At 42.1% G+C, this 27,417-nt stretch overlaps 1 protein-coding gene across 3 annotated transcripts in view; it reads left to right on the top strand.

Moving 5' to 3' along the window:
* Positions 1 to 13,836: 13,836 nt before the first annotated feature.
* LOC115149344 (mucin-2) overlaps positions 13,837 to 27,417 on the top strand; it is a 59,664-nt gene continuing 46,083 nt past the window's right edge. For 2 of the 3 annotated variants that reach the window (XM_029692138.1, XM_029692140.1), the window contains exon 1: positions 13,837 to 14,509. The gene's annotated coding sequence lies outside the window, so the exon portion shown is untranslated. Of the gene's footprint in view, positions 14,521 to 27,417 lie in introns of all 3 variants that reach the window. The other variant, XM_029692139.1, reaches the window with a different exon arrangement.

Genomic DNA, 27,417 nt, shown 5'->3' with positions numbered 1-27,417 from the left:
TACGAAGGGTTGGTAACAGGCTCATTGGTCGGCTATTTGAGCCAGTAAAGGGTAGCAGAATTACTTTTTCTTCCCTCCAGACCTGTAGGCACACACTCTCTAGTAGGCTTAAATTGAAAATATGACAAATAGGAGTGGCAATATTATCCGCTATTATCTTCAGTAATTTTAGATCCATGTTGTCAAACCCCGGTGGCTTGTCATTGTTGATAGACAACAATAATTTTTTCACCTCTTCCACACTCACTTTACGAAATTCAAAATTATAATGCTTGTTTTTCATAATTTGGTCAGATATACTTGGATGTGTAGTGGCAGCGCTTGTTGCTGGCATGTTATGCCTAAATTTGCTAATCTTGCCAATTAAAAAATTATTGAAGTAGTTGGCAATATCAGTCGGTTTTGTGATGAACGAGCCATCTGATTCAATGAATGATGAAGCTGAGTTTGCCTTTTATCCCAAAATTTCATTTAAGGTTGCCATGTCTTTGGCATCATTAAAGTGAAGACTGTTATTTTATCAAATCAATTCTCTGTAATTATTATTACGTGATTAATCTAATCATGTAAATGTAATTAACTAGGAAGTCGGGGCACCAAGGAAAATCTTCAGATTACAAAGTTATAATTTTCCTAATATAACTTTTGAGATATTTTAATATCTGATCAATTAGTCTTCTAATTAATGAATTATTCTTTACCTCACGTTAGTCTCATTCCACATGCTGTAAATTGTTGGTTATCTGCACGAACATAGTCTTTGCTATGAATCATCCATACATCAATTGTCTTAATCATTTATTTACTAACTAATTAAATAATCACAGAAATGCATAACAAACAAACAAACAGTAGGTATGGTTACAAGGAAATGATAGGGGATGTGCCCTAGTGGGCTAAACCGGTATGGCGGCTTGGTAGACAAAGGGACTGAGAAGGGCGCAAAAGACACTACACATTTGATAATTATAATAATTGAAATGCTAATCCTTTGCACATGAACGCTCACTCATTTGGGAATAATTGCAATCAATATATATATTTACGCTCAGTGTGTCGTCGTGATCTCTGTTGGAATCGTCCTTTTCTGTTGGAAAGTTCATCCGAGATTCTTTCTGTGTCCCTGGAATCTTTGGTTAGAATGGATACTTCAGAGTAACATTCAGAAATGTTCTAATAGATAGATGTTTCGGCGGTTGTCGGTCTTCGCATTCAATGGTACATAATTCCTAGCTGCAGACTAGTAATTAGTATTGAAGATTTGCTCTTATTCTGTCGGTATCGATAGTCTCAGATTTTAACCACATGGTATGGTTAAGAATTCAGCAACCAAACCAACTCAAACCTTAGCCCTCTCGGTAATCGAGGTACGCTTGGTCTCAAGTGGGCTTCTCTAAGTGGGGGTTTTATTCAGAACAGCAGGAAAGGCTATCCCATGACGCCAGATCAATGTCTGTGCTCATGGGGCGGGCCAATGACTTAGTTAACTTTAAAGGGAATTGGATTCTCTTTCATTGAACAGTTTAAAATCACATTACATAATTTAACAAATAGTTTCATCTTTACTAATTCATTTTATATAATAATTAGATGCAAATCTCATAACAGAGACTCTTGTATAAACAGAGTTATGGTAATGTGACTGTATTGTCTCTCAATGAGGTCACAAACTTTAAACAAAATGGACCGGTCGTAGCTGGATTATCCACCGACCGGTTACACATTCTCCAAAACATGGATATTGTTCAGTTCTCAGGTTCTGTGATGTAGAAGAAGTTCCTTTGTTCTACTGTGAACCTTTCTCTCTCTATACTGCATTAGGGAGAGAGTCTCCTCCAGGAATTTACAACCTGAGATAACAGAGCCTGGGTGTAGGGGGAAGAGAGAGGTGGTGAGAGAGTTGGTGCTTGCTATATCCAAAGAGGGCCACGTCATGACAAGGTGCTCCAAAGCTTTTTACTATCATTCTTTATGTAATTTGTATTTTGTTTCATAGGGTAGTTTCTTCTTCTTTTTAATTCAGTTTAGTCACATGATTTCTCAATTTGCAATACATTGGCCAATCGCTTGTGCAGCCAGACTTATTTGTATTTCCTTTTGCCTCATCCCTCTCAACCATACAATTTTCAAATTCCTCATCAATCCACAGGGATTTAACAGTTTTTACAGTCACCTTAATGGGTGCATGCTTATTAGTAACTGGAATAAGCAATTTCATAAATGTGTCAAGTGCAGCATCTGTTTGCTCCTCATTACACACCACGGACCAACACATATTATTTACATCAACAACATGGGAATCACTACAAACTACTTATACACTATATTAGGCCCAGCTTTGAAACTTTGGTTTTCCTAGATATGGCTATGATATTGTGATCACAACATCCAGTAGATTTGGATTTCTGCAGCATTAGTAAAGATGTGATCAATAGATGTGGATGATTTCATACCTGTGCTGTTTGTAAATACCCTGGTAGGTTGACTGATAACCTGAACCAGTTTGAAGCTTTTTCTTGAGTAGGCAGCTTGATGAAAGCAGGTCAATATTTAATTCAACCAGAAAATATACCTCTCTGTTGATATCACATACATTAACACCCCGGACATGCTTAACACCCCGGCGGTCCTACAATCTAAACTAGATGCACTTAATCTCACACAAATTATCAAGGAACCTACCAGGTACAACCCTAAATCCGTAACTATGGGCACCCTCTTAGATATCATCCTGACCAACTTGCCCTCTAAATACACCTCTGCTGTCTTCAACCAGGATCTCAGCGATCAGATGCCTGGTTGCTCTTCAAAAGTGCTTTCCTCACCATCTTAAATAAGCATGCCCCATTCCAAAAATGTAGAACTAAGAACAGATATAGCCCTTGGTTCACCCCAGACTTGACTGCCCTTGACCAGCACAAAAACATTGTGTGGCGTTCTGCATTAGCATTGAATAGCCCCCGCAATATGCAACTTTTCAGGGAAGTAAGGAACCAATATACCCGGTCAGTTAGGAAAGCTAAGGCTAGCTTTTTCAAACAGAAATTTGCTTCCTGTAGCACCAATTCCAAAAAGTTTTGGGACACTGTAAAGTCCATAGAGAAAAAGAGCACCTCCTCCCAGCTGCCCACTGTACTGAGGATAGGAAATACTGTCACCACCGATAAATCTACAATAATCGATAGTTTCAATAAGCATTTTTCTATGGCTGGCCATGCTTTCCACCTGGCTACCCCTACCCCGGCCAACATCTCAGCACCCCCTGCAGAAACTTCCCCAAGCCCCCCCCCTCCCCGCTTCTCCTTCACCCAAATCCAGACAGCTGATGTTCTGAAAGAGTTGCAAAATCTGGATCCCTACAAATCAGCTGGGCTAGACAATCTGGACCCTCTCTTTCTAAAATGATCCGTCAAAATTGTTGCAACCCCTATTACTAGCCTATTCAACCTCTCTTCCATATCATCTGAGATCCCCAAAGATTGGAAGCTGCCACGGTCATCCCCCTCTTCAAAGGGGACATACTCTAGACCCAAACTGCTACAGACGTATATTTATCCTACCCTACCTTTCTAAGGTCTTCGAAAGCCAAGTTAACAAACAGATCACTGCCCATTTCGAATCCCACCGTACCTTCTCCACTATGCAATCTGGTTTACGAGCTGGTCAGGGATGCAACTCAGCCACGCTCCAGGTCCGAAACGATATCATAACCGCAAACGATAAAAGACAGTACTGTGCAGCCATCTTCATCGACCAGGCCAAGGCTTCGAATGTGTCAATCACCACATTCTTATCGGCAGACTCAATAGCCTTGGCTTCTCAAATGACTGTCTCGCCTGGTTCACAAACTACTTCTCAGATAGAGGTCAGTGCGTCAAATCAGAGGGCCTGTTGTCCGGACCTCTGGCAGTCTCTATGGGGGTGCCACAGGGTTTAATTCTTGGGCCGACTCTTTTCTCTGAATATATCAATGATGTCGCTCTTGCTGCTGGTGATTCTCTGATCCACCTCTACGCAGACAACACCATTCTGTATAGTTCTGGCTCTTCTTTGGACATTGTCCTAACAAACCTCCAAACGAGCTTCAACGCCATACAACACTCCTTCCATGGCCTCCAACTGCTTTTAAATGCTAGTAAAACAAAGTGCATGCTCTTCAACTGATTGCTGCCCGCACCCTCCCACCCGACAAGCATCACTACTCTGGCCGGTTCTGACCTAGAATATGTGGACAACTACAAATACCTAGGTTTCTGGTTAGATTGTAAACTCTCCTTCCAGACTCACATTAAACATCTCCAATCCAAAACTAAATATAGAATCATCTTCCTATTTCACAACAAAGCCTCCTTCACTCATGCTGCCAAACATACCCTCGTAAAACTGACTATCCTACCGATCCTTGACTTCGGCGATGTAATTTACACCATAGCCCCAACACTCTACTCAGCAAACTGGATGTAGTCCATAACAGTGCCATCTCTTTTGTCACCAAAGCCCCATATACAGTTGAAGTCGGAAGTTTACATACACTTCGGTTGGAGTCATCAACCACTCCACCAATTTCTTGTTAACAACCTATAGTTTCGGCAAGTTGGTTAGGACATCTACTTTGTGCATAACACAAGTAATTTTTACAACAATTGTTTACAGACAGATTATTTCACTTATAAATCACTGTATCACAATTCCAGTGGGTCAGAAGTTTACATACACTAAGTTGACTGTGCCTTTAAACAGCTTGGAAAATTCCAGAAAATTATGTCATGGCTTTAGAAGCTTCTGATAGGCTAATTAACATAATTTGAGTCAGTTGGAGGTGTACCTGTAGATGTATTTCAAGGCCTACCTTCAAACTCGGTGACTCTTTGCTTGACAACATGGGAAAATCTAAAGAAATCAGGACCTCAGAAAAAAATTGTAGACCTCCACAAGTCTGGTTTATCCTTGAGAGCAATTTCAAGACCTCAGAAAAAAATTGTAGACCTCCACAAGTCTGGTTTATCCTTGGGAGCAATTTCCAAATACCTGAAGGTCCCACGTTCATCTGTACAAACAATAGTACGCAGGTATAAACAGGTACAAAAGTATCTATATTCACAGTAAAACGTGTCCTATATCGACATAACCTGAAAGTCCGCTCAGCAAAGAAGAAGCCACTGCTCCAAAACCACCATAAATAAGCCAGACTACGGTTTGCAACTGCACATGGGGACAAAGATCGTACTTTTTGGAGAAATGTTCTCTGGTCTGATCAAACAAAAATAGAACTGTTTGGCCATAATGACCATCGTTATGTTTGGCGGAGAAAGGGGGAGGCTTGCAAGCCGAAGAACACCATCCCAACCGTGAAGAACGGGGGTGGCAGCATCATGTTGTGGGGGTGCTTTGCTGCAGGAGGGACTGGTGCACTTCACAAAATAGATGGCATCATGAGATAGGAACATTTTGTGTATATATTGATGCAACATCTCAAGACATCAGTCAAGAAGTTAAAGCTTGGTCGCAAATAGATCTCCAAAATGGACAATGACAAAGTTCCAAAGTTGTGGCAAAATGGCTTAAGGACAACAAAGTCAAGGTATTGGAGTCGCCATCACAAAGCCCTGACCTCAATACACATTTCTAAGTGACCCCAAACTTTTGAACGGTAATGCACATTTTAAAATAAATTGTTAATATTTATTTATTTACCTATCATGATGGAATGGTCCCGAACCCTATACCCTAGACACCCACCTGAGTTCTCATCTGTTTTATGGGCCTACTCTACTGTAAGTAGCCTATACGCAGCCAAAACATAAAGATGAATGTGGTCAGAGACCTACTAAAGCAGCACCGCCCCCTCAAGATTCTGAGCCTGCCAGGCAAGGTTGGTCCTACAAGGCCAAAGGCCCTTGATGGGAGAGCATAAAACATGGAAATTCTTAAAGCTGCTAAAGAGAACCTTGGCGACCTTGTACAGTACCTAGCCGGTGGGGATTTCTCTGGGATGCCCCCACCCAGGCAGTGGCAGTGCTGGCAACACTAGCTGCAGTAACCCATGGGAAGTGGGTCACACTCAGACATTCAGAGAGAAGGGGCATATTATTGTAGTCCCGGTGGCACAAAATCATCAAAGGTCTGACTGCACAGAGATGCTTGGGCATATGGTCACAACGGGGGACCACGTGTGGGTGTTTCAGTGGAAGGGGGTGTATCTGATCTCCATCAGCTAGGACTTGACAATGGTTAATCAAATCTCCCTATTTTTGCAAAATTTAGCATGCCTTCTTATACATCTGCAACTGTTGAGCATCTGAGTTTATGGTTGTTTGTGGGGGAAAGGGGTTGCGTGTGTGTGTGTGTGTGTGTGTGTGTGTGTGTGTGTGTGTGTGTGTGTGTGTGTGTATCCCACAACTGTTGCTAGGGAGTAAAGATGATAGGGACAATATACTGTAGGATGAATCACAATAATTGTTTGCTAAAATAATAATTGCCTGCTAAAGTGTCATTTTTGTAATGGCAATACTGGTAAGACGTAACAATCCTTTGCATGAACTACCTACATTATTACAAATAACAATTCTTAATTATGGAAATTAAGATAAGCAGGATTTTATAGAAATATATATTTTTTAATAGCTATATATAATGCAAATGGAAATGCTTTTGGTGGCTGATCTGCTTCTGTTCTGTGGGTGGAACTGTGTGCTCTTTTCGAAGGATGGGTCCCGTTCTCTCGGGGGCCATGGGATCCAGGGGGTCAGGGGTGGTCTGCGGTCACTGGGATGACAACACATCTCGGGATGGGAAGGGATTTTAGCAGGTAGAATAGTGGGGACCAATTGGAGGTTTACTTAGCAAATATCATGTATAGCTTATTTGGACACTCAATCACTATGGTACTTCTTAATGGTGAGTTTTGTATTTGAAACTTGTATTCATTCATGGTAAATGGTGAAATAAGTATAGCCAGTTATAATTGTAATGGCTTAGCAGAAAATATGAAAAGACGGTCAGTATTTACCTGGCTAAAAGAGAAGGAATATAATATCTATTGTTTACAAGAAATTAATTCAACAATTTTAGATGAAGTTGTGTGGAAAAGGACTGGGGGAGCAAAACATATTCATCCCATGGGAAAAGAAATTCAAAAGGGGTGATGACATAAGTAATTTTGATCCAAATGTGTAAATTGTCCTAACAGATCCTCAAGGTAGATGGATGATTTTAAATATGTTATTGGACCATAAACATATATGGCTTATTAACCTATACAGTCCAAATAATGATGATCCATGCTTCTTTGAAAATATATATAATATTTTATCAACTCTACAAGCAATACAATACTCTATTATTATGGTGGGAGATTATAATACAGTTTTAAATACCTCTATGGACCATAAAGGAAATCACACAACAAACTATCACCCTCATGCACTTAAGGAAATCATGAATGTCATGGATATATTGGAATTAGTGGATATATGGAGGCTGAAATTCCCTGACCTAGTGAGATATACATGGCTAGTCGTCTTGATTACTTTCTTATGTCATTCTCTCTGGCACCAAAAGTTTTAAACAAGTGTTGTAAGCAGAAAGAATGCGGTCACATAATTGGCATATATATTACTCTTACAGAATTTCCACGTGGGCGAGGATATTGAAAATGTAATCAAAGCCTACTTGTTTTTAACTAGGACATAATCATTTATAACTAACTTTTTCTGATATAACATAGGTACAGCAGATCCCCTTATTATATGAGACACATTTAAATGTGCCTTTAGAGACAATGCAATTCACTCATCTATAAAACAAAAGCAATTTAGGTCAAAAAGCAATTTAGGTCAAAAAGAGTCCATAGTAACGAAGGAAATTGAAGGACTAATAGTACAGATAGAGAGCAATACAAACTGTACCATAGAGGCTCAGTGTAAGTTAGAGGAAAAACAAAAAGAAATGGAGGAACTTATTGAAGAAAGTTCCAGTGTAATATATTGTAAAAATAAAGAGAACTGGATGGAATATGCGGAAAAATCCTTCAACATAGAAATGCTACCCAAAATAATTTATTGGAACTACAATCATTACTGGAACTACAATCATTTGGTGACTCCCACGATTCACCAAACGATATTTTGGAAGAGGAAGTAAAGTACTTTAACATGCTGACCAAAACCAAATCGCTGGCGCGCATGTAGATTTTGTACCCCTACACAAGACACGATCAGGACGTGCAGGTTGAAATATCAAAACAAACTCTGAACCAATTCTATTAATTTGGGGACAGGTCGAAAAGCATTAAACATTTATGGCAATGTAGCTAGCTAGCTGTTGCTAGCTAATTTGTCCTGGGATATAAACATTGGGTTGTTATTTTAGCTGAAATGCACAAGGTCCTCTACTCCGACAATTAATGCACAGATAAAACAGTAAACCGAATTCGTTTCTTGTCACCTCTTCACCTTCCTTCAGGCTTCTTTTTCTTTTTTGGACTTTATATGGCAGTTGGCAACCAACTTTATGGTGCATTACTACAACCAACTGGAGTGTAGACTTCAGTTCATCTTTCAATCACCCACGTGGGTATATGCTCCTAAAAACCAATGAGGAGATTTGAGAGGCAGGACTTGCAGCACGTTGAGCGTCACAAATAGAACCAAGTTCTATTTTAGCACCTAGCCATGCAGACGCTCACTGTCTTGCCCGAGCAGTGTGGGTGCAATGATTGAATAACATTGCACCCACACTGTTACTTGCCTCGAAGCGAGCATAGAAGTAGTTTAGCTCGTCTGGTAGGCTCGTGTCACTGGGCAGCTCTCGGCTGTGCTTCCCTTTGTAGTCTATAATGGTTTGCAAGCCCTGCCACATCCGACGAGCCTTGCTGTTCACACAGTTTAACTTCTCCCTCTCATATCGACCGGGATCCAGAATGTCAAGCCGGATGCACTGTCTCACCATTATAGTCCCACGGCTAATACCAAGGAGCCCGAGACCATCCTTCACACCTCGTGCCTGGCAACGGCACTCAGCTGGGGTATAGGAAAACAGGTCCGGGAGGCACAGTGTTCCCAGCCGAACCCCGGGGGGGGGGGGGGGGGGGGGTCCTGATAGCCGGATGTCCGTGCCTGACGCGGTCCGCTCCCTGGCGTCTGTGGGGACGACGCTTTTGCCGGCCCACAATGGTTCCTGATGTCTCTGCATTTGTCGCCTCTTGCACAGTGTGTGCTCAGAACAAGACTCCTCTGCAAGCTCCGACTGGCCTTCTGCAAGCTCTGCCTGTCCATCACTGTCAATGGTCCCACATATCCCTGGATATTGTCGCGGGTCTCCCCCCATCTGAGGGCAACACTCCCATCCTGACGGTGGTCGACCACTTCATTCCTCTTCCCAAACTACCCTCGGCCAAGGAGACGGCCCAGCTCATGATGCAGCACATGTTCCGGATCCATGGACTGCCCGTGGACATGGTCTCCGACCTAGGCCCTCAGTTCTCGTCCCGGTTCTGGAAGGCGTTCTGCACCCTCATTTGGTTGTATGGCTATCCAGAAGGTATGGCTATCCATCCGGGGTCATGGAATCCCGCAAGCTCTCCCAACGGTTTATTGGCCCGTTTCCCATCTCTAAAATGTTTAGTCCCTCTGCTGTTCGTCTTCTGTTGCCCTGTACCCTTCGTATACACCCCACCTTTCGTGTGTCCTGAGTTAAACCCATGTCTCACAACCCCTTGTCCTCCTGGTTTTGACCATTGCCTGTCCTGACCCTGAGCCCGCCCGCCTGACCACTCTGCCTGCCCCTGACCTGACCCTACCTGCCATCCTGTACCTTTGCCCCTGTTGCTGTAATAAACATTGTTACTTCGACACGGTCTGCATCTGGGTCTTACCTTGATTCCTGATAAAAATATAACTATTGTAAAATAGAATGTGTCCGTGAAATGTATGTTTCAAGAGGGGCTGAATTGCTTTTCTGAATGCAAGTTTCACCATCCAAAAATTTCAGATTTACAAGTTTCACCAAGAATGGCACCAGCTGTTGCATATGATCATTTTACATTTACATTTATATTTTAGTCATTTAGCAGACGCTCTTATCCAGAGCAACTTACAGTAGTGAATGCATACATTTCATACATTTAATTTAATTCCATGCATTTTTTGTACTGGCCCCCCGTGGGAATCGAACCCACAACCCTGGCGCTGCACACACCATGCTGGCATTGCAAACACCATGCTCTACCAACTGAGCCACAGGGAAGACATAATTATTGTAATACGATGTATTTTGTAATTTAGCAGACTCTCTTGTACAGAGTGACTTACAATAGCAAGTAGGGTTAAGTGCCTTGCTCAAGGACACATCAACAGATTTTTCACCTCGTCGGTTCAGGATTTCTAACTAGAAACCTTTCAGATACTGAACCCAACGCTCTTACCCTTTAGGCTTCCTGTCGATTTGTGCGTGATGTCCATGCTGGCGTTTGTGGGCTACCTGAGACATGAAACAGATAGGTGGGAGGGCACACAGGCTGTCGACAATTTATGAATGTGTATTTTGCCTACATGGGTAATGGAAACCCTTCAACCACCTCATTTTTATTCAACACGGTAGTTTTTTTTTTGTGGGTTTGACATCGTTACGTCCAGCTGTTTTTATCGACGCAAGATAGTTAACTAGAAATGCACCTTAGCAGGCAATTGTCTTTATTTATTTGCAAAAAATCACAAGACAAGTTAATGGAAACATAACTAGTGATTGTATTCTTTAATATTCTTTACATGGAGGCTTTGGATTGAACAAATCTGTGCTCGCTTTTTTCTCTAGGGCATTCTGAAAAACAACTGCCCAGTGAAGCCTATCATTACAACAATTATTAATCAATTGTTGTCATCTCTAATCAATGGGCCTGCAGTAAGAAGATTATTAAATATTGATTATGTAGGCTAATATACACCACTTCAGTTGTTGTTGATGTTGCTTTGTGTTGGTCATACAATTGGTTATCCTTCTCCTCACAGACAACACTGCCACCTGGCTGTCACAGCTCTCAATGATGACTATGTACCATATCACTGCAAGACCTACACTACACTAGAGCTTTGTCCAGCTTTCACACCCAGCCGGGCCTATGTTAAACTGCACTAATATTCAGACACTTTTACTACTGCATTAGTATTCCAAAGTTGATGAGCAACCTAATGCAATTTGAATTGATTCAAACAGAGAAGTGATGAAGTTTTCATATTCACAGAATGCCTTATACAGCTAAAAGCTGAGGGATAAGTCCATATCCCATAATGGTGTTTTTCTCTCAGTCTCTGACCAAAACCTCAGGCCCCTAAAACGCTGGTGCCAAGACTAGGTCTATGATATTGGCTTTCACAAACTATTCTTTTACCCATTTTCTCCTCCCTTCCATTGATACACTTTGTTTCTCATCTCATCTGACCTCCCATTCTGCCTTGAGACAGAAACCCAGAAGTTAGCCATTCATCAAAGGAGCTTAAGATCTCTATGACAATGTTCCGTCTCTGTCTCGTAGAAGAATATGTGCATTCTGGGATGACACGCTCTTAAGAGACCAGCAAATGACCATCCGTGGTACTCATCCATCATGTTTTACGTTTGCAGATAGCGAAAAAATAAAACCTTTTCAGGTAATGGTTGCGGTTAGATCATCCCATTAGACAATGTCCCCAATTCTACAAGACTGCATTAGGAGATGATTGATGACTTGATCTGAGTCGGCACTAAAGGCTTCTGCTTAAAATTCGCTCTTGTAGCAGGCCAGACGTGGCATGCTTGATTAATGAACGCCAATAAAACTAGTTGTGTTCTTTCGTTGGCTCCCGTGGACCAGGGGGAAACAGGATCTGATTGGCTGCCCTGCCGAGCCCGCTTGGATTAGTGTGATAAATAATAATTACAGTTCCCGGTCTCGCCCCTAGAGGACGGACGCCTATTGGCTCAGAGAGGGATCGTGGATCGACACTACGCCATGGTTCTGTGTTACTAAACAGCCAAGGCCTATTGCACGTATAAGCACTCTGCTCACACTTTTAGATGTATTTGATGAATTGAGGGACGTGACTGCAGTCACGGCTTGTTTTTACATAATAACTGGCTCAAATCCACCAAGGATGAGTTCCAGGAGCTTCATGTTAATTAAGTTTAAGTGGCTGTCATCCTCTCGCCACCTCCACCAATGACACTTTGAAGCTTCCTTATTCATCATATCCTATCATGTTATTCATAGTCCTTGCTGGATAGAGAGAGAGAGAATCAAATGGGATGAGATCTGTCTACCCTCCACCCCCCAGGCATTTACCTTATCTCTGCATCCCCTCTCCCAGCAAGCTCTACAACACTAGGTGGATGACAAGTACTGCAGGAATAATGATACAGTCGTAACAATACAAGGAGAAAATTGCTTGAATCAATTGGTTCTAGTCAACAGACTGCGATCAGAAAATAGCATACTCTCTTTCATGTAAAACAGAGAGAAAGAGCAACACCCTGAGCGTGACAGAATAAAACAACATATTAGATTTATCCACTGTGGCGTGACATCACAGCACACTGCTTAATTTGCACATAAACACACACACATGCAAGGAATGTGAAAATATGTGTGGCAGCGCAGTCACACACACACACACACACACACACACACACACACACACACACACACACACACACACACACACACACACACACACACACACACACACACACACACACACACAAAGAAATACACAGACTTGCACAGACACACACACACACACACATACACACACACACACACATGCAAAGACCTCAGCATAAATTGCAGCCAAGGCCAAATTAATCTATGAATCATCACTTGGATAAAACTGCTTATACGTTTTTTTTTTATCAACATCAAGGTGATTTGAAATATCTTTATACGGTAGATATACTGTATCCATACAGAACAGCAGTTTAACCTTCTATTTAAACTGTGTGTGGCAACGAATAGAATTCTAGAATTGGACATAGAATACGGTGTATGCTTTACTCATACGCTCTCCATTGTTCCCCTCATCATGATTCTCTGGTTGTGCTGCTTCTGTTCATATTATGAGTAACATACATCTGCAGAATTAAACCTCTCTTCTTATCTCTTATCCTCCCTCTTTTCTTCTCTGCTCCCCCTCTCTGCCCCTCTTCCATCCCTATACAGCTAACCTTGGTGTCCTGTCATACCTCCTTCCTTTTCCCACCTCACATGCCAGGGTTTCCCTCTCTCACTCTCTTACACTCTCTTACACACTCTCTCTCTCTCTCTCTCTCTCTCTCAATTCAATTCAATTTAAGGTCCCTCTCCTCCTCTCCCCCTCTCTCACACACTCTCTCTCTCTCTCTCTCTCTCTCTCATGCTCTCAATTCAATTCAATTTAAGGTCCCTCTCTCTCTCCCACTCTTTCTTCCTCTCTCAATCAATTCAATTATATCTCTCTTTCTCCTTTTTCCTCACTCCCTCTCTCTGCAGCTGTACATACTCTGTTTTTTAATTAGACAGAGACACAAGCCCCACCTTCTCCTACCTCCTACTCTCTCCCCCATCTCTCACTCCACACTCTCTCGCTCTCCCTCCCTCCCCCCTCCCTCTCTCTCTCTCCCTCTCTCTATCCCTCCCTCTCATTCTCTCGCTCTCTCCCTCTCTCTCTTGGTCTCTCTCCACTGACAAGGATACAGGACTTGCGCGGTGACACAGAGGGACAGAAAGGTCAGAAAGGGAGAGAGGGAGCGAGAGAAAGACAGAGTGAGGGAAACAGAAAGAGAGGGAGCAAGAGAAAAACAGAGCGAGGGAGACAGAAAGAGAAGGAGCGATAGAAAGAGAGCGGGAGACAGAGAGAGAGCGAACTGAACGGCGCATCTAAGAGGATAACTGCCTGTTTATTCACTGTGTCTCTGACTCCTGCTCTCCCTCCTGTTCTCTCTTACACATGCGCCTGCGCACACACTCTGACACACACTTTCAGACTCACACACACATACATGCTGACAGTCACCTGCAAAGCCACTGTGCTCAGGCTGGGAAATGAGTAGGCTTATAGTTGAGGAGATGACTCTGAGGAGAAGAGAGTGAAACAGAGGGCACAGCAGGGAGGGAGAGAGAGAGAGAGAGAGAAGAGGAGGAGAGGGACAGATGGAGTCCTTACTGATGATGCTAGGGAACGGAGAACACCGAGCAGCAGTGAAAGAGAGATGTGAAAGAAATAAAGGGGGAAAAAACTGAAGCGATGTAAGAATGGAACAAACAGAGCATAGGAAAGAAGAGGAAGAAGCATATGAGTGAAAAAGAAGAGAGATAGAGATGGTGTGTGTGACTCTGTTCAGCATTCTGAAGGATATTCCCAGCATCATTTCACTTCTACCCAAACAGCCCACGACAGAGGGAGAGGAGGAATGGTCCCAGGAGAGTAGGAAAAGGGACAACAGATTATCAGAGGACAGGTGTAAAGGAGCAATAAAAGGAATACATGCAGTGGAGTTACTGGTGAGTAACTGGTGAGTAACTGGTGAGTAACTGGTGAGTTATTGATGAGTTACTGGTGAGTAACTGGTGAGTAACTGGTGAGTTATTGATGAGTTACTGGTGAGTTACTGGTGAGTTACTGGAGAGTTACTGGTGAGTTACTGGTGAGTAACTGGTGAGTTACTGATGAGTTACTGGAGAGTTACTGGTGAGTAACTGGTGAGTAACTGGTGAGTTATTCATGAGTTACTGGTGAGTTACTGGTTTCTGCTTGTTTAGACTTGTTTGTGTTTCTCTTCCTTTCTACTCGGGTGTGCAACCTTATCACAACCATGGGGGAAATGAATGGGAGAGAAAGCTGTTTGTGTGTGTGTTGTGTGCGTGTGTGTGTGTGTGTGTTAGGAAGTGCTTTACAGCCGGTGTGGGAGTTGTGTGTGAGATTGCTTATCTTTATGAGCGGCTTTAAAGACCAAGGGGCTTAGATTGGGTTGTCAGAGATGCCGGTTTGCAGATTGAAGCAGAAAAAATATATATAAAAAAGGTTTTATTGTCACATACACTGGATAGGTGTAGTGAAATGTGTTGTTATTCAGGGTCAGCCATAGTAGTATGATAGGTGTAGTGAAATGTGTTGTTATACAGGGTCAGCCATAGTAGTATGATATGTGTAGTGAAATGTGTTGTAATACAGGGTCAGTCAGAGTAGTACAACTCCACTGGAGCACATTAGGGTGAAGTGGCTTGCTCAAGGGCACTGTAACAGATCTTTCCACTTGTCGGCTCAGGTATTCAAACCTGTAACCTTTCGGTTACTGGCCCCTCACTACTACCGCTAGGCTACCTGTCACCCTAGAATGCTGTCAGTGCATATTTTCCATGAGTGAGAGTGTGTGGGGGTCTACGTATTTAAGAGAGCACACGTGTACATTGTCTGTGCACTTAATGAGAGGCATTCCTTTGTGTATACTGTATGAACGTGTATTTAATGATGCACACTGTAACTGGTCCATAGTGATATTGTAAATAATGCTTTCTTGATGTAAATCCTTCACCCACGCAACCTTCTCAAACAGTGTTCTTTATTCTAACACACAGAAAGCGTAATTTAACACACCCAGAGAACAAAGTCAATAGAAAACAGTCACCTTGACCATAAAGGATAGTACATTGGAGTCCTGGTTTTCACTGAATTGTTTAGTTGACACCTGTTTTTTTTACAGTGTGTGTGTTGTCATCTCACCCATAGGGTAAGGAGGTATGTAGAGTACATAGGTAACGCAGATGTTTTTTTATCTTAACAATATCATACTCACACTCACATACTCACTTAAATGTGAACATCAATATACACATGCATGCACACACGCACGCATATACACTACACTACACTACACTACACTACACTACACTACACTACACTACACTACTCTTTGTGGAAACACTGTGTTGTTAGTCATGTCTGTCATCCTGCTTCTCCTTTCTCCCCTCCCTGTCTCCCTCTCTTTTCCCTCATCTAATCACTGTGCATTTTTTGGGTCGGTTTAGGCTCCTCGCCAGAAATGTAACCTTGCTGTTTCCATCATCATCATCATCATCATCATCATCATCATCATCACCATCTCCCTATCTTTACCTCCATTTATTTTCCTTTAGATCTCTCGCTTCATCCACCTCACCTTTTCATCACTATCCCTCCATCTCTCCATCCCTGCATCTCCATCTCCCCATCCCTCTATCCCTCCATCTCTCTATCCCTCCATCCCTCCATCTCTCACTCTCTCCATCTCTCCATTCCTCACTCTCTCCATCTCTCCATCCCTCCATTTCTCCATCTCTTTAATTCTCGTCCCCTCTTCACAGCTTTTTACTTTCCTCATCTACCTCTATTTCATTCTCTACCTTTATTTCTCCCCAGTTATTTATTCATCGCCCGTTCCCATGATATTCAGGCCTCTGAGACTATGCCACCGCAACCACCTGGCATGGGCCACAAAATGTGACTTTACCACTGTTGTGTCATCAGCAAACTTAATGATGGTGTTGGACTCGTGCCTGGCCGTGCAGTCATGAGTGAACAGGGAGCACAGGAGGGGACTGAGAACGCACCCCTGAGGGACCCCTGTGTTGAGGATCAGCGTGGCAGATGTGTTGTTACCTACCCTTACCGTCTGGGGGAGGCCCGTCAGGAAGTCCAGGATCCAGTTGCAGAGGGAGGTGTTTAGTCCCAGGATCCTTAGCTTAGTGATGAGTTTTGAGGGCACTATGGTGTTGAACGCTGAGCTGTAGTCAATTAAAAGCATTCTCACATAGGTGTTCCTTTTGTCCAGGTGTTAAAGGGCAGTGTGGAGTGCAATAGAGATTGCATCATCTGTGGATCTGTTGGTGCTGTATGCAAATTGGAGTGGGTCTAGGGTTTCTGGGATAATGGTGTTGATGTGAGCCATGACCAGCCTTTAAAAGCATTTCATGGCTTCAGACATGAGTGCTACGGGTCGGTAGTCATTTAGGCAGGTTACCTTAGTGTTTTTGGGCACAGGGACTATGGTGGTCTGCTTGAAACATGTTGGTATTACAGACTCAGACAGGGAGAGGTAGAAAATGTCAGTGAAGACACTTGCCAGTTGGTCCGCGCATGCTCGGAGTACACACCCTGTTAATCCGTCTGGCCCTGCGGCCTTGTGAATGTTGACCTGTTTAAAGGTCTCACATGCTGACCACACTGCTTGCGTCCCGTGCGCTCGCGTTGCAAAATAAATGTACACATACATGTTATTCAATCATTGCACCCACACTGCTTGCGCGCGCCAACGAGCGTCTGCGTTGCCAAGCGCTAAAATACAAGTCAATTCTATTTGTGACGCTGAACGCGATGCAAGTCCTGCCTCTCCCATCTCCTCATTGGTTTATAGAAGCAGATACCCACGTGCCATCTCCTCAGTGGTTATACCCATGTGGGTGATTGAAAGATGAACTGAGGTCAGTCGGTCGTTGTGCTAATACTACGAAAGTTAGATGCCAATCGCCATATAAAGTCCAAAGAAGAAAAAGACTGGAAAGAGGAGAGATGACTAGAAATTGTTTTATATGTGGAATAATTGTCGAAGTAGAGGACCTTGTGCATTTCAGGTAAAATAACAACTCAACATTTATATCCCAGGACAGATTAACTAGCAACAGCAAGCTAGCTAAATAGGACAAATTAGCTAGCAACTGCAAGCTAGCTAGCTAAATTTGCCAGAAATGTTTAATGCTTATCGACCTGTCCCCAAATTAATATAATAGGTTCAGAGTTTGTTTTGATATTTCAACCTGCATGTCGTGATCTCATTTGGTGTGGGGGGACAAAATCAATATGCGCACGATGGCGCACGCGCGGGTCCGGTCTGTGCATGGTGTTACTAATATCGGCTGCGGAGAGCGTGATCACGCAGTCATCTGGAACAGCTGATGCTCTCATGCATATTTCAGTGTTGCTTGCCTCGAAGCGAGCATAGAAGTTGTTTAGCTCGCCTAGTCAAAGCTGGTGTAGTACGATTTGATCTAAGTCCTGTATTGACACTTTACCTGTTTGATGGTTCGTCGGAGGGCATAACAGCATTTCTTATAAGCTTCTGGATTAGAGTCCGGATTAGAGTCCGCTCCTTGAAAGCGGCAGCTTTACCCTTTAGCTCAGTGCGAATGTTGCCTGTAATCCATGGCTTCTGGTTGGGGTATGTACATACAGTCACAGTGAGGACGACATCCTCGATGCACTTATTGATAAAGCCAGTGACTGATGTGGTGTACTCATCAATGCCATCGGAAGAATTCCGGAACATAATCCAGTCTGTGCTAGCAAAACAGTCCTGTAGTTTAGCATTTACTTCATCTGATGACTTTTTTATAGACCGAGACACAGGTGCTTCGTGCTTAAGTTTTAGCTTGAAAGCAGGAATCAGGAGGATAGAATTATGGTCAGATTTGCCAAATGGAGGGCGAGTGAGAGCTTTGTACACATCTCTGTGTGTGGAGTAAAGGTGGTCTAGAATTTCTTTCCCTCTGGTTGCACATTTAACATGCTGATAGAAATGAGGTAAAACTGATTTAAGTTTCCCTGCATTAAAGTCCCCGGCCAATAGGAGCGCCACCTCTGGATGAGTGTTTTCCTGTTTGTTTATGGCGGTATACAACTCATTGAGTGTGGTTTTAGTGCTAGCATCAGTCTGTGGTGGTATGTAGACAGCTATGAAAAATGCAGATGCGAACTCTCTAGGTACAGTAGATAGTGTGGTCTACAGCTTATCATGAGAAACTCTACCTCAGGTGTGCAAAACCTTGAGACTTCCTTAGATATCGTGCACCAGCTGTTGTTTACATATATGCAGAGGCCCCCGCCCCGTCTCTTACCAGAGGCTGCTGTTCTATCCTGCCGATAAAGTGTATAACCCGCCAGCTGTATGTTCTTAGTGTCATTGTTCAGCCACGACTCGAATGTCCCGTTGGTAGGATATATGTGCTTTCAGTTCGTCCAATTTATTTTCCAGAGATTGAACGTTAGCTAGCAGGACGGAAGGCAAAGGCAGATTAGCCAAGGCAGATTAGCCACTCGTCGCCTGATCCTCACAAGGCACCCTGATATTTTTGCGCAAAATATCAGTTTCCTTCTCCAGCGAATGATCTGGGCCTGGTCGGTTGTCTATAGCATATCCTTCCCGTCTGACTCATTGAAGAAAAACTCTCCATCTAATATGAGGTGAGTAATCGCAGTTCTGATGTCCAGAAGCTATTTTCGGTCATAAGAGACGGTAGCAGCAACATTATGTACAAAACAAGTTACGAACAACGCGAAAAAACAAACAGAACAGCATGGTTGGTTAAAAGCCGATAAGACGGCAGCCATCCTCTCCGGCGCCATCTTTCAGGCTATATGAGGCTATAATGATAAATTCTCGTTGTAATGTGTTGTTTTTTTGGTTGAGAAGATGTTAAATAACCAGACTACAACTAAACTATCTCTGTTGCTGCCAGATAAAGGCATCTATTTTTCATGACGCTATCAAGGTACCCAGATTACAATCAGATGTATATATACACTACCGTTCAAAAGTTTGGGGTCACTTAGAAATGTCCTTGTTTTTGAAAGAAAAGCAATTGTTTGTTGTTGATTAAAATAACATCAAATTGATTAGAAATACAGAGTAGACATTGTTAATGTTGTAAATGACTATTGTAGCTGGAAACAGCTGATTTTTAATGGAATATCTACATAGGCGTACAGAGGCCCATTATCAGCAACCATCACTCCTGTGTTCCAATGGCACGTTGTGTTAGCTAATCCAAGTTTATCATTTTAAAAGGCTTATTGATCATTAGAAAACCCTTTTGCAATTATGTTAGCACAGCTGAAAACTGTTGTGCTGATTAAAAAAACATTTAAACTGGCCTTCTTTAGACTAGTTGAGTATCTGGAGCATCAGCATTTGTGGGTGTAACGGCTGTCTGAAGAGAGAGTAGACCAAGGTGCAGCGGAGTTAGTGTTCATCTTCAGGAATTTATTAATGACGAAAGAACACTATACAAAAAACAAGAGAACCGACAGCCAAACAGTACTGTCAGGTGCAAACACAAACGAGACAGAAAACAATCCCCCACAAAACCCAAAGGAAAAACAGGCTCCTTATGTGTGACTCCCAATCAGCAACAAAGAACTACAGCTGTGCCTGATTGGGAGCCACACACGGCCCAAAACAAAGAAATACAAAAACATAGAAAAATGAACATAGAACGCCCACCCAATGTAACACCCGGGCCTAACCAAAATAAAGAACAAAAACCCCTCTCTATGGCGAGGGTGTTACAGTGGGTTTGATTACAGACTCCAAATGGCCAGAAGCAAATAACTTTCTTCTGATACTCGTCAGTCTATTCTTGTTCTGAGAAATTAAGACTATTCCAGGCTATTCACTGTGTACTACTCCGTTCACAAAACAGCGCAAATTTGCTCTAACCAAAATATAAAGAGCCATGGGAGGCCCCGGTGCACAACTGAGCAAGAGGACAAGTACATTAGAGTGTCTAGTTTACTATCATATCAAAGTAAATTTGGAGTCATGCAATGATAGGGTGTGTGGTCCTCCCACTACGACTCAGGAAACCATGCAGTTTATTAGGCTACAGATGTTATGATGAACTTCATAGGGTGGTGAAAATGCATGGTAACATGATGATCAATGCTTGACTGCCATAATAATCTCATCATGACTAACCTACCAACAGAGCCTACCTGCACTGTACCTGCAACAGTTTTTGTGACAAAACTATCGCTAGAGTGGAAAATGCGATGGAAACACATTGAACATTAGATTTTTATTTTGTACATGAAAACTTAAGCAAAAAAGTACATTTTGTGTGCACTATGTCATCAAGCACTGATTTTTATCCGCAACAATTCAGTTTGGTGGAAACACCACTGGTTGGAAAATGGCCATATTTTCTTTATACATATTTTTGAATATTCGCATGAAAATCTGTTGCCAATTGGATGTAAACCTAGCTACTCATTGCAAAAGTTGTGAGTAATCTGGCTAGGGGCTAACTTCAAACTGGGAGGTAGTTTGTTAAAAATGTTGAGCTTGGGAGTCATGAGTAACCTTCCCTTAAACCTACATTGTAGAATAATAGTGAAGACATCAAAACTATGAAATAAGACATGTGGAATCAGCTTTGCACACGCTTGGCATTGAGAGAATGCCAAGAGTGTGTAAAGCTGTCATCAAGGCAAAAGGTGGATACTTTGAAGAATCTTTTTTTTTTGGTTGCTACATGATTCCATATGTGTTATTTCATAGTCTTGATGTCTTCACTAGTATTCTAGAAAATAGTAAAAAATTAAGAAAAACCCTTGAATGAGTAGGTGTGTCCAAACTTTTGACTGGTATTGTATCTATATATATTTTTTAACCTTCCATTATGATCCAATGCAGTGATATTCTCAGCAAACTTTCACATCAGACAGAGCTTGGAGCAGGCTCTAAGCTTTAACTGTTACGTAGCTGTAGCCACTGGCTGTCCAGCTATCTAGATTTCTATTGTAATGTGGCCTGGCACCTGTGAAAACATATTGTTCTGTGAATGGCTATCTCGCGCCCTTGCTATATGAGGTCTTATCTGGTCAGCCTACTTGTTAGAGGGGTGGGCTCAGCTCTAGCCTGGAGGCTTGTTTAGCGTTGCTCACTGTACCACAGCTAATATGTTGCACACAGTCCCCACTACATTTACTGTAGGATTTACGGGAAATATCTGATGGGCCGATGTGTGTGTGCATGTGCACGCTTGTGTGTGTGTGCATGTCTGTGTGTGTACAGGTTTTTGTGTTTGTGCTCACGCATGTGTGTTTACTGGGTCATTATCAAACATAATGAAATATTTTCCCAGGAGAAACCTCTGTAGCGAAAATCTTAATCTACTTCATAAATTACAGTTATAAACACACTTAATACAATATGCACCTACCTAGGGACGGCTCCTTGGAGGTGTTTACTGAATTGGACTCGCTCTCTCGCTCTCTCACACACAACAAACACACCACTATTGCCTCTGTTCTGCCTGGCCATAGAAATATAACCACAGGAGAACCCATCACTATTGCCTTGTGCCTTGCTGTGCCTGCCTATAGATTATGTGCCTTTGTTCAGTCATCTCATCGATCTATAAATACAATCACATTGGCTGTGCAGGTATCTATTCTCTCTCTCCCAATGGCTGTGTAGGTATCTCTCCTTTCTCTCCTCTCTTTTCCCTTGGCTTTGCAGGTGTCTCTCCTCTCTCTCTCATTGGCTGTGCAGGTATCTCTCCTCTCTCTCCTCTCTCTCCACTTGGCTGTGTAGTTATCTCTCCTCTCTCTCCTCTGGCTCACTGGGTTCCCAGAAACCAATAACTGATCATGTACCTTTTTTTATTTCCTCTCCAGTTCCCCCTTAAACGCCCTGATACGCTGATGCTACTTATTTACCACTTCACTGAACTCTAACCATGGCATTTCCTCTCCTTCGCTGCAAGGGGGTTGTTCCCTTCCACACTCCCTCCTGCCTCACTCTCTCCTTTTCCCCATCCTCTCGCCTACACCCACCCCCCACAGCTCTCCAGCTATGTGTCTCATTGTCCTTTTCTCTCTTCTCTCTCTAAATATATCCACCCACCCTCTCTCTCCACCCACCCATGTCTATCTACATTCCCCCTCCTCACCCTCACCCCCCCTCTCCCCCTTCCTCTGTTGGTGGCTGTGCGTGTACAGTCCTGTCGGATAAAGTTAGCCATGCCCAGACAATCTAATCTGACACGCCTTTACATAACAATTCAATCTGAAGCACTCTGCCTGCATCCCCTTAAAACACACACACACACACACACATAGCCAAAACTCCAAGGTGCTTTATTTTCATTAAACATGATTTGTAAGATCACAAGAAATGAAATATGTAACACTTAGCCTCTCTCATCTCCTGTGTATATCTGTTACATCCTGTACATGTGCACTATATCTTGTTTTGTCTCTCAATGTCAACATGGGTTAGAAAGCACAGAGATCAAACATGACCTTTGCGCCTTCACACCGCATTTCGCACACTCACACTCACTCAGTGTTTTCATGTCGACGGGCCGCGGAGAGAGGTAGAAACCTCTCTAAGGTGTAGGCCCCGGAGAGAGGAAGGAACCTCTCTAAGGAGAAACCTAGTAAATCTTAAATAATAACAACGGAGAGTTATAACCCGGCTGACATTATTCCGCTGCACACCTTGACTTCTCCTGGCTGCTGTTTTATCTGTTGTCTGCCAATAAAGCTTTCCATGAAAATGTCACATGAGGAAAGGCTTGGCCTCCAGAGTGTGCGGAGCATTAAGAAGCACTGGATTCATTAAACTGTCTGTCAGCGTAAATCTTGATCTGAGGTCAGTTTGCAGACTGAGTGGGAGGAGAGAAAGCGAGGGAAGGAGGTAGAGGAGGAGGATGAGAGAAACTGAGAGAAAAGATGAGGATAATGGGAGAGAAAGAGAGGATAAGAAAAAGAAGGGTGGAGATAGGATGGGAGTAAAAAAAAGGACAAAAGAGAGGATTGGCAGATGAAAGAAAGAAGGATGGGTTGGAATTGGGTTGACGTGGAGGAGAATGAGGGGAGGGTAATGGTCCTGCAACGAGTGTAACTTGGGAAACCTGTCAGGGTGAAAGGTGAATGGAAAACTCTCAGAGAGAAGGAACATTGAGGAGAGAGAGAAGGAGAAATAGGGAGGATGACAATCACTGTTAAGAAATAGTTTTGATTAAAGTTTGACCATAAACAGGAAAAAAAATACAGTGATGGAAAAAGTACCCAACTGTCATACTTGAGTAAAGTAAAGCTACCTTAATAGAAAATGACTCAAGTAAAAGTGAAAGTCACCCAGTTAAATACTACTTGAGTAAAATACTAAAAGTATTTGGTTTTAAATATACTTAAGTATCAAAAGTCAATATAATTGCTAAAATATCATTAAGTATCAAATGGAAAAGTAGAAATAATTTCAAACTCCTTATATTAAGCAAACCAGACGGCAAAATGTTCTAGTTTTTTTACATTAACGGATAGCAAGGGACTCCAACACTCAGACATAATTTACAAATGAAGCTTTTGTGTTTAGTGAGTCCGCCAGATAAGCGGCAGTAGTCCTGCTAAGCATTTGAAATGTAAATGAGTACTTTTGGGTTTTAGGGAAAATGTATGGAGTAAAAAGAACATTATTTTCTTTAGGAATGTAATGAAGTAATAGTAAAAGTTGTCAAAAATATAAATAGTAAAGTACAGACACCTCCAAAAAATGACTTATTTTTACTTAAGTACTTTACACCACTGAAAAAATACAGCTGTATTATAGATACCAGTGAGTTACTGTATGTTCTCAATGCTGCAATGAAAGCGTATCATTCATAAAGACCCGTCCACATCTAGTACGATAATATATAACAATAATACATGCCATTTAGCAGACACTTTTATCCAAAGCGACTTACAGTCATGCGTGCATACATTTTATACATATGGGCGGTCCCAGGAGTGAAATCCAATATCCTGGTGTAGTAGAGTGATGTTGTTCCCCTAGATTATGCACCAAGTTGCACGCAAGGACAGTTCAAGTAGGCCAGGGCAAGAGGGGATGTTAATAACTTAATAACAATAATAATAATTCAATGTGTTTTCTTTATTTAATTACAGCAGCATAGTTAATGTTATTTTTCAGTGTACAAACATTTTTTGATATCTATATTGTAAATACACCTAATTGTAAAAGTTTGTATATTTTGGTTTGGTCCATCGCGGGTTATCCGTACTTGCGGACCCTGTTATCGTTCTCTTTTGCCGGACCTTCAGCTAGCAAGGTATGTTGTCCTTGGCGCCGTAATTTGGCAATATAAAACTGTGGTAAAGTTACATAAAGTGCTGTTACTCAATTATAGGGTTTGTTACAATGTGAACAATTATAACGATTTATGTTAACTTTCACCAGCTCGCTAATTAGGGTACCTATTGTAACTCGGGAGTATTTGGGACCGTGTTTGAGTGAGTTGCTATGTGGTCACGCAGGTGCCCGAGAGCTGTGACTGCACCGAGGGCTAACCTATTGTGTGTTGTCTCTTCGTGTGCAGGTATGTCTTTTATTTTGTTCCGAATATGTTGTATATAATTTTAACTGTATTGTATAGTGTGCTGATGGGCACTGAATGTATGTATGCAGTTCCCGCTCTTTTGCCGGACCTTCAGCTAGCAAGGTGCCCGAGAGCTGTGACTGCACCGAGGGCTAACCTATTGTGTGTTGTCTCTTCGTGTGCAGGACCAATAAACATGATTCAACCATCATAATTCCAGTTGTGGCAGTGTCCTGATTAAAAGTACACAACGCAGAACGAACCACGCTACACTGGCGTTACAAGCGCCATGCTCTACCATCTGAGCTACAGCACGATAACTAAAATGACAAAAACATCTTTCTAATTCAAGCAAATGTCTGTCCTCCCACTACAGTGTTTCAAGGCCGTGATAATCATTAATTATTTCTAAAGTCCATTCATATCCAACACATTAACTATAACAACAAAATCATTCTAATTCAAGTGAATGACTGTGTCTCCACTGAAGTGTGTTTCAATGTAGCGACGTTGATGTATCATCATTAGCAAGTCTGATAGACGCTCCTCAGTGAGTCACATTTAAGCAGATCATCGGTACACAGACACACACCGCAGCGATAACAAGAAAGTAAAACAAGGATGAAATTCTGGGTTCCTCATCCACTAACTAATACACATACGTGCAGGAGCCACAGTTCCTTCCTTATCCCCTTCTTGGGCCTGTCAAGCGTGACTGTAATCATAATCAATCCTAAAAATCATGTTTTTAAAAGGTTGACGGCGGGGGCGTGGAATTGACAAAGATGTTCCTCTTCAAAAAAAAGAAACAAGATATGAAAAAATTAATTAACCCCCATGGGGTCCCTATTCCCTAAATAACCGCTAAGTTGTGAGGCAACACTAACTGTCTCTGGCTCTGCAGAGAGACCGTCAGACCTAAGGAAACAGGCTTGCATCTTGTCACAAAGCATCTTGTCATGGCTGGCCATTTGTCAATCACTGAAAGGATATGTATATGTCCTATTTTTGGTATTCTCTCTTTTTGTCTAATTCTGTTTCTCTGTTTCTCTTTCTCTCTCTCACAAACACACTTACGCTCTCTCTCTCTCTCTCTCGCTCTCTCTCTCTCTCTCTCGCTCTTTGTCAATGCTTCCTCATTCTGTCTTTCTCTCCTTTTCATTACTTCTCTTAAACTAACTTAATCTCCCCTTCTCACGCTTTGTGTGTCTCTCTGTTGACCCTGCTCTTATTAATTTTTTAAAACTGGCTACCTCATTATAAACTTCATTATTATGAGGTCATCTCATTATCCAATGGAAATGAGAGGACCACAATATGAAGACTAATGCTCTTTCTCTCTCTATGTCTTTCTGTCTCTCTATCTCTCAATTCTATTTCAATTCATTTTAAGGGCTTTATTGGCATGGGAAACATATGTTAACATTGCCAAAGCAAGTGAAGTAGATAATAAACAAAAGAGAAATAAAAAATACAAATTAACAGTGAACATTACACTCATGAAAGTTCCAATAGAATAAAGACATTTCAAATGTCATATTATGTGCAAATAGTTAAAGTACAAAAGGGAAAATAAATAAACATAAATATGGGTTGCATTTACACTGGTTGCCCTTTTCTTGTGGCAACAGGTCACAAATCTTGTTGCTGTGATGGCACACTGTGGTATTTCACCCAACAGATATGGGAGTTTATCAAAAATGGGTTTATTTACTAATTCTTTGTGGATCTGTGTAATTTGAGGGAAATGTGTGTCTCTAATATGGTCATACATTTGGTAGGAGGTTAGGAAGAGCAGCTCAGTTTCCACCTCATTTTGAAGGCAGTTTGCACATAGCCTGTCTTCTCTTGAGAGAAGCCCATCTGTAAATAGCCCATCCAACCAACTACCTACCTCATCCCCATATTTTTTTTGTGAATTTTTCTGCTCTTTTGCACACCAGTATTTCTACTTGCACATCCTCATCTGCACATCTATCACTCCAGTGTTAATTGCTAAATTGTAATTACTTCGCCATTATGACCCATTTATTGCCTTACTTCCTTACTTCATTTGCACACACTGTATACAGATTTGTTATTGTGTTATTGACTGTATGTTTTTTTATCCCATGTGTAACTCTATGCTGTTGTTTTTGTCGCAATGCTGTGCTTTATCTTGGCCAGGTCGCAGTTGTAAATGAGAACTTGTTCTCAACTGGCCTACCTGGTTAAATAAGGTGAAATATATATATTTTAAAGAGCCATGTCTGCCTACGGCAGCCTTTCTCAAA

This window comes from Salmo trutta, chromosome 15, assembly GCF_901001165.1.
Source record: "Salmo trutta chromosome 15, fSalTru1.1, whole genome shotgun sequence".
Lineage (NCBI taxonomy): Eukaryota > Metazoa > Chordata > Actinopteri > Salmoniformes > Salmonidae > Salmo > Salmo trutta.
This window is presented reverse-complemented; position numbering and strand designations above follow the sequence as displayed.